Source organism: Canis lupus, chromosome X (genome assembly GCF_011100685.1).
Source record: "Canis lupus familiaris isolate Mischka breed German Shepherd chromosome X, alternate assembly UU_Cfam_GSD_1.0, whole genome shotgun sequence".
NCBI lineage: Eukaryota > Metazoa > Chordata > Mammalia > Carnivora > Canidae > Canis > Canis lupus.
Window position 1 is genome coordinate 12,733,821 of NC_049260.1, and position 9,031 is coordinate 12,742,851.

General features: G+C 40.4%; 1 pseudogene; it reads left to right on the forward strand.

The window, feature by feature from the left end:
* The first annotated feature begins 690 nt into the window (after positions 1-690).
* Positions 691-6,535, forward strand: LOC100687880 (annotated as a pseudogene).
* The last annotated feature ends 2,496 nt before the right edge of the window (positions 6,536-9,031 follow it).

A 9,031-nucleotide genomic window follows, 5' to 3' on the forward strand; every position in this document is an offset into this window, starting at 1 on the left:
AGATAGGAACAGCACAAAAAGAGTCAATTTTCCCAAGTACAGATTTGGGGTCCAGAGTTCCCTAAGATAGGCAATGTCATCAAAGCAGCGAGCCCGAGAGGCACCACTGTTAAAAAAGCATTTTCCAACCAAGAACCCCACTCTGTACATAAAGGGATGCAACTACGCAGACCACACAACTCTTACTAAAACCCACCTTCCTCTCCAATTTTGAGGCATCCCAAATTTCCCAGGAGCTTTTCCTTATCCTACTTGAGAAGTCACTCATCCATGCTGTCTAGTCCCACCATTCTGCTCCCTTGACTATTTGTCTTTTCCACAAACCATCACACATAGCACATCCTAAAATATCACAAAGTTTGTGATACAAACCACTCTACCACTACACTTCTCTCTCTCTCTCTCTCTCTCTCTCTCTCTCTTTCTGCCCTCCCCTTTACCTCCTCAACCTGGGCCTTTTTGAAAACTGTTGCAAGAAAGAAAAGACCAAAGGCTGTGAATGTCCTGCTTTCACCTGAGAGTCATTCTTTCCCATTCTTCATCTGACCCTAAGCTATGTGACCACCAAGCTCTGCCTGTTCTTCAGCACCCAGCAAAAATGCCAATGTTCAAAACTCCACCTTTATTATTTTTCAATAATCATAAAGCTGACCTGTAATTAGCATAGCTGCAGTCTACAGCATTGAGGCTATGGCCAAGCTCCAGATTCCTGATGGAGGTACATATCTACTTCACAGCTAAAGAAGGGCAGTGGTTGATATGGTTTGAAGGGGTGGGGTTTGGAGCCAGTGGCCAAGAAAGAATTCGTGAGACATCTCTGGTGCAAAAAGGTGCTTTTATTAAAGCACAAGGGCAGGACCCATGGGTAGAAAGAGTTGTACTGGGGTATGAGAAGTAACTCACATTTCTAAGCTTTTCTATCCTATGGAGGGGAGGGTGATGTTAGGGCTCCAAGAAAATTGAGTCTCTAGTTTTCTGGAGATTGCTTTTTCCTTGTAAATCATTAAGACAGTTGCAAACTGATGGGAGACTCATGTCCTGCATGACAGTGATCTCTATCAGTTGACCATTTGTTTTCCCCTTGCCTTTGTTCTAGGGCAGCTAGGAGTGCCTGAGGAACTTCACACATATCCCATGGGGGGGGGGGGGGGCAGGGGGAGGGGGGTTTGCAAGGTGCTGGCTTGTGCTTTGCCCTCAGCTCCCATTCTGCTCTCTCATCTCTGGTGACTGGCACCCTTGAAACACCCAGTTAATGACATAGATCATGTCCCCCAAACCACCTGCTCTCCCACCCTTGAAATAACTCAACATATTCCTCCTCCTCTACTCCCAGCACTACCAACTCGGCTATCAATGTACCCGGAAAAGATGTTATCATAGAATTTCACAATATAACAATTCCTTTACTTCATTAGAAGAAAAACATACTGAAAGAAACCTGGTGAACATTGAGAAGAAGGAAAAGAGAGAAGCTTAGGTAACTTAATGGCAAAAGTCTGTTTGCGAAGGCCCTATACATTTTTATGAACTTTCCTTTCAGTGGATTTTTTTTCCGTAAAATATATTAGAAAGTCATAGGAACTACAATGCCATCAGGAACTCTTGGGGTTCACCCAGAGTGAGGACCAAGCATAATGTCCTACTCAAAGTGTCCTGCAGAAGACTGTAGTACTTACAGCCAAGTGGAAAAAAGGGAAATCAACACTTGTGGTGGATCTTTTCCAAAGATGACCACCAAAAATTCCCCCGATCCCTGTACACACATCACTCCTCTCATCAAGAGGTAGAGCCTATTTTCCCTAGGACTGGTCTTATAACTTGCTTTTGTCAATAGAATGAGACCAAAGTGACATTCTAGTATTCCTAAGAACTACAAGAACCTTAAGGCCTTAAGAAGACTTGTAGTGGGGATCCCTGGGTAGCTCAGTGGTTTGGCACCTGCCTTTGGCCCAGGGCGCGATCACGGAGTCCTGGAATCAAGTCCTGAGCCGGGGTTCCCTGCAGGGAGCCTGCTTCTCCCTCTGCCTGTGTCTCTGCCTCTCTCTCTCTCTCTCTCTCTATATATATATATATGTGTGTGTGTGTGTGTGTGTGTGTGTGTGTGTGTGTGTATCGTGAATGAATAAACAAAATCTTAAAAAAAAAAAAAAAGATGACGACTTGTAGTTTCAGGATGCCTGGATGACACAGTCCATTAAGCATCGAACCCTTGGTCTTAGTTCAGACAGTGATCTCAGGGTCATGAGATTAAGCCCCACATCAAGCTGCGATCAATGTGGAGTCTGCTTGGAATTCTCTCTCCCTCTCCCTCTGCCCCTCCCTCTCGTGTGTGCTCACTCTTGCAAACTCTCTCAAAATAAGTAAATAAATATTTTTTTTTCTTTTTTAAGATTTATTTATTCATTCATTCAGAGAGAGTGAAGAGAGAGGCAGAGACACAGGCAGAGGGAGTAGCAGGCTTCATGCAGGGAGCCCGATGTGGGACTCGATACCGATCCCGGGTCTCCAGGATCACACCCCAGGCTGCAGGCGGCGCTAAACCGCTGCGCCACCGGGGCTGCCCTATTTTATTTTTTTTTAAAGATTTTTATTTATTCATGAGAGATACAGAGAGAGTGAGAGAGGCAAAGACACAGACAAAGGGAGAAGCAGGCTCCCCGCAAGGAGCCTGATGTGGGACTCGATCCTGGACCTCGGGATCACGCCCTGAGCCGAAGGTAGAGAGCCCAACCCCTGAGCCACTCAGGCGTCCCCAAAATAAGTAAATAAATCTTTAAAAAAAGACTTATAGTTTCTGCTTTTGTGTTTTTGGGAATCAGCTGATAGGTTAAACAGCTCATGCTAAGCCACTAAGTAAGAAAAGAGAGGCCTAGCCAGCCCCCAACCATTCCAGCATAAGCCAGATGTGTATGTGATACCATCTTGGACATTCCAACCCCAGCTGAGCTCCCAGGTGAATACAGCCATCTAGCAGAAATGCTACCTAGTAGAGCCCAGCCAACTCACAGAATCCATGAGCTGTAAGAAGCTGTTATTGTTTTAAGCCACTAAATTTTGAGGAAGTTTATTACATCATAATAACTGAGATTTATTTAAGAATTCACCCCATCTCAATGATATCAATAAATCTGGATCCCAGAAAACCTCTTAATTTGCCTACTTTTTGTCTGAATAGTCCTTTTGTTACTTGAGTGTTCTATATTGATCTCAATCATAAATTCCAGACAGTTCTGACTTCAAATATTATATCCCATAGTTCCCATAAGAACAGTCAAAATTGGGCAGCCCCGGTGGCTTAGCGGTTTAGCACTGCCTTCAAACCAGGGTATGATCCTGGAGACCCGGGATCGAGTCCCATGTCGGGCTCCCTGCGTAGAGCCTGTGTCTCTGCCTCTCTCTCTCTCTCTCATTCTCTGTGTGTCTCTCATGAATAAATAAAATCTTAAAAAAAAAAAACAACAGTCAAAATTATTAGAGCTTACTTGGAGTTTGGACACTCTGACTGCATTATCTATATTAGTCCCTTAATATAGCTAATGCTTTAACTTCCTCTCTGATTCTGAAGGTACTCTGGATTTTTTTTTTTTTTAAGATTTTATTTATTTATTCATGAGAGACACAGAGAGAGAGAGAGAGGCAGAGACACAGGCAGAGGGAGAAGCAGGCCCCGTGCAGGAAGCCCAATGCAGGACTCCATCCCGCCCGGGACCACCCTCTGAGCCAAAGGCAGATGCTCAACCACTGAGCCACCCAGGTGTCCCAATACTCTGGATTTTGTTACTGGCCTAAATTTTAAATTTTACTTTCAAAATGTCCAGTATCTGTAGTTGCTATGATAATCTCCCTTTGTGTTTTGCAAGTTTATTCATGCTTTTCAAATGTAAATTCAATGTGAGAGCAATGTGTATTTAGACAATAGTATTCATCAGATGTCACCAATGAAATTGGAAGGATTCTCAAAGGGATTCAGTTCTAATCTTTTTCTCTCTTCTTTACTCTATAGAATCTCTGTGTGACTCAATCAGTGCCAGTGACTTCAATTAACATATATAAAATGAAAAAAATATATATATAAAATGATGACTCACAAAGCTAGACTTCCTATTTGAACTTCTCTCCTGGGATTCAGATATAGTTCCAAATGTCCACCAGGTATCTCTACTTGGATGCTCAACAGGCTTCACAGACTCAGTATCTCCAAATGAAACTCACTGTCCTCCAAAACTTATTCTTCCTTAGTCCTTCACTCACTGAATGATAGCAGTATTCTTCCAGAAATCTGGCATGTGGGTCTCTCCACCAGACCAGGAGCCCTAGATCCCACCCATCTCCATATCTCCAAATTCTAGCATGACTTAGTAGATTATAGTGATCACTGAGCATTCTTTCAATTAATAATTAATTAATAACTAAATAAAAACTGCTTCATTCTAGTTCTAGTTACCCCAATGAGAAAGATTAGCCCCTGTCTAACCCAACTAAATGTGTCAATACTTTGAGAACCATCTAGTTGTGTCAAAGGCAAGACTTTGTGAAGAAACTTCTAACAGCAGGAAGAGTGGGAATGGAATGAGCCACCACAAATACTTGGGAAAATCTTGGCCTCAATATACCCATGATGTACATCCTTCTTTACCAGGACTGAAAAAGTTCATTTGAATAGGTTACATGGGCGGTTCAGTGGTTGAGCATCTGCCTTTGGCTCAGGTTGTGATCCCAGGGTCCTGGGGTCAAGTCCCACATTGGTCCCCACAGGGAGCCTGCTTCTCCCTCTGCCTGTGTCTCTCATGAATAAATAAATAAAATCTTAAAAAGAAAATTGAATAGGCTACATGACAGTTCCTGAGTCCTTAGGAAACCAGAACTGTGTTCTGAGCACAGCATATCACCTTTCTAATTACAGGAATGAGAACTTTTCCTAGTCATTCATGCTGCCATGTCCCCAAGTTATTCTTGTGCTTCACAGTTTCACAATATCAAATGGCTCTGCCTTTGGAAAACAAGCTTTTAACACGATTATTTTTCCTGATTACACTTTACAGCCAGTTCCAAGAATTCAACATCAATTCAGTTCAAATCTATGATTTCTTTAAGGCACTGTGTTGCACATGTTAATCCCTCTTTTTTTTTTTTTTTTTTTTTTTTTTTATTTATTTATGATAGTTACAGAGAGAGAGAGAGAGGCAGAGACACAGGCAGAGGGAGAAGCAGGCTCCATGCACCGGGAGCCCGATGTGGGATTCGATCCTGGGTCTCCAGGATCGCGCCCTGGGCCAAAGGCAGGCGCCAAACCGCTGCGCCACCCAGGGATCCCTGTTAATCCCTCTTTATTGTTGGATCATGTGTACAAGTTCAAGTCCTGCCTGGCTCATTATGCTCCACTTTCTGTGTAGCTCTGGAAGGCCAATCTGCTTCAAAGCCAAATCAGTGTGGATCATAGGTATTTTGAGTTTGTCTTTGCAACCTAAATGTCTTTCATTTTATTGGTAGATCATGAGTGACAGCTTTGTGGTCAATATTTTTAAGACTTTTGTCTGTAAGGATGCCTGGGTGGCTCAGCGATTGAGTATCTGCCTTTGGCTCAGGGCATGATCCCACTATCCCGGGATTGAGTCCCACATTGGGCTCCCTGCATGGAGTCTGCTTCTTCCTCTGCCTGTGTCTCTCTGCCTCTCTCTCTCTGTGTTTCCCATGAATAAATAAATAAAATATTTTTTTAAAAAAAGACTTCTGTCTGTAATAACTGCCTTTATATTCAAGATTAATTTATAGCATCTTAAATAATAAATTATTTGATCTGGCAATTTCATTATAAAACCAAGCATAATCTCAGATATACATGAGACATTCTCTGGGTTTATAATTCTAGATTCTTAAAAGGAACTCTGTTTTTCATTCAAATGCATTTGCTTTTCTAGAGTTTAGGGTGATATAAAGGGTTCATTCAAAATATTTATTATTGGGACGCCTGGGTGGCTCAGTGGTTGAGCATCTGCCTTTGGCTCAGGGCATAATCCTGGAGTCCCAGGATCAAGTCCCACATTGGGCTCCCTGCATGGAGCCTGCTTCTCTCTCTGCCTGTGTGTCTCTGCCTCTCTCTCTGTGTCTCTCGTGAATAAATAAATAAATAAAATCTTTAAAAAAAGATAATAAATATGTACATACATACATACCTGCTAAATTAAAAAAAATATATGCATTATTGCTTTTCCATGCTGATAGTGCTCTCTCATAGTGAATGTTCCTAAAACCTGCTAGGCTTTCTGTAAAAAGTGTGGCAAGCACCAACCCCACAAAGTGACACAATACAAGAAGGCTAAGGATTCTCTGTATGCCCAGGAAGCAGAGTGGCTATGATAGGCAGACTAAGCTGATTTTCTGGGGAAAAAAACCTAAAACTATAAAGAAGATTGTGCTGAGGCTTGAATGTGTTGAGCCCAACTGCATATCTAAGAAAATGCTAGCTGTTAAGAGATGCAAGAATTTTTAACTGGGAGGAGATAAGAAGATAAAGGGTCAAGTGATCCAGTTCTAAGCTTTATATTTGGTTTTACGAAGACAATAAGATCTTGAGATTATGTTCAAAACGAAAAACAATACTCTTCATTAAAACAGCACTTCCCAGTTTCATAACATTTGAATAAAGAAAAAAAGAAATTTAATCTCCCTGAAAACAATTTTTGACATTAGAATTCATTACATCTGTTTACATTAATTATGAGGAAAACTCAACAAAAACTTCCAATCTATTTAACATCATGTGCTTGATGAAGCACATTAGAACATGAAATACAACACATTGGAACATGAATATACAGGCAAAAGACAGGTCCTTTCATTACCAGACTGTGTTACACAATTTTTATAACAAATCTTATCACCCTCTCCCCATCTTTTGCCTTTCCATACAGAGTCTATAAAATTATGCAATTGTAAATTGAACTAGGGAGGGAAGATCTAACACATCTGTGAAATGTGCATTATAAATAAATCAATGCCAATGTGCTATCAGCAAAGGTCTTAACAGATCTACTCTATTTAATAAAGTAAAATATAGTAACAGTTTACAAGAGAATGGATAAAGTTCAGGTATCAGAAAATAACAGTTCATTTTTAAAAATCTTTTCATTAAATTCTAAAAGTATTGTTTAGATTTATAAATTTATTTTTTAAAGATATTATTTATTTATTCATGAGAGACAGAGAGAGGCAGAGACATAAGCAGAGGGAGAAGCAGGCTCCATACAGGGAGCCCTATGTCGGAACTCGATCCCAGGACTCCGGGATCATGCCCCAAGCAGCTCAACTACTGAGCCACCCAGGCATCGCTAGATCTATAAATATAATGCACTTCCTATCAAAATCCCAACTGCCTTTTTTCCCCCAGAAATTAACAAACTGAACCGAAAATTCATATAAAATGAAAAAAAAAAAAAAAAAACCAACATCACAGCCAAAAGGATCTGAAAAAGAAGAACAAATTGGAGAACCCACATTTTCCAATTTCTAAATTTTCTACAAAGTTAAAGTAATCAGGACAGAACTACAAACCTGGCATACAGATATATATTTTTATAATAATGGAATAGAATTTCAAGTCAAGAAATGAGCCCTTACACTTATGGTCAATTGAGTTTTGACCAGAATGGTAAGTGGAGGAAAGATGGTCTTTTTAATAACTGGAGCTAGGACAACACACAAATGAGTGAAGTAGGACCCCTACTGCACTATACCCCTCACACTATACAGAAAAATTAACTTAACATGGATCACAGACCTAAATGTAAAAGCTAAAACTATAAAATACTTAGAAGAAATCATAGGCATACATCTTCATGCCCTTTAGTCAGGAATGATTCCTCAAATATAACACCAAAAACACAAATGACAAAAGAAAAATAAATAAATCAGATATCATCAATATTAATAATTGTGTGCTCAAAATACACCATCAAAAAAAACAAAAATAAACCCACTAGAGAAAACATTTGCAAATTATATATCTGACCAGCATCCAGAATATGCAAAAAACTTTTACTACTCAATAATAAAAAGACTAATAACTAAAAAGATGGGCAAAGGATTTGAATACACTTTTTTCCAAAGAAAATATACAAATGACCAATAAGTACATGAAAAGATGCTCAAGATCATTAATCATCAGGAAAATGCAAATCAAAACCACTATGAGATACCAATTCACACTTACTAGGATAAGCCATAATCACAAAGATAGACATTAACAAGTGTTGTAGAGGATGTGGAAAACTTGGAACCCTCATACACTGCTAGTATGAATATAAAATGGTACAGTTGCTTTGTAAAACAGTTGAGTAATTCTTTAAAAAGCTAAAAATTGGGGATCCCTGGGTGGCGCAGCGGTTTAGAGCCTGCATTTGGCCCAGGGCGCGATCCTAGAGACCCGGGATCGAATCCCACGTCGGGCTTCCGGTGCATGGAGCCTGCTTCTCCCTCTGCCTGTGACTCTGCCTCTCTCTCTCTCTGTGTGTGACTATCATAAATTTAAAAAAAAAAAAAAAGGCTAAAAATTGTGTTGCCATATGATCTAACAATTTGATTCCTGGGTATATATCCAAGAGAAATGAAAATTTAAGTCCACATAAAAACTTATACACAGGGAAACCTCAGTGGCTCAGTTGGTTGAATGTCCAACTCTTGATTTAGGCTCAGGTCATGATCTCAGGGTCCTGGGATCAAGCCCCGAGTCAGGCTCCATGATCACTGGGGAGTCTGCTTGAGATTCTCTCCCTTTCCCTCTTCCCCTCCACATCCCACATCCTCTGCTCTCTGTCTCTCAAATAAATACATCTTTTTTAAAAATTGCATACAAATGTTCACAGCAGCCTTGTATCAAAATAACCAAAGTGGAAACAACGTAAATGTTCATCAACTGATAAATGATTTAAGATTTGGTACATTCACTCTTTTACTGTTCTCTTGGGCCCAACTCCAATGTGTGTGTTTCAGGGCAGGGGGGTTGCTCCCGCAGAACACTAAGCAATTGTCAGAC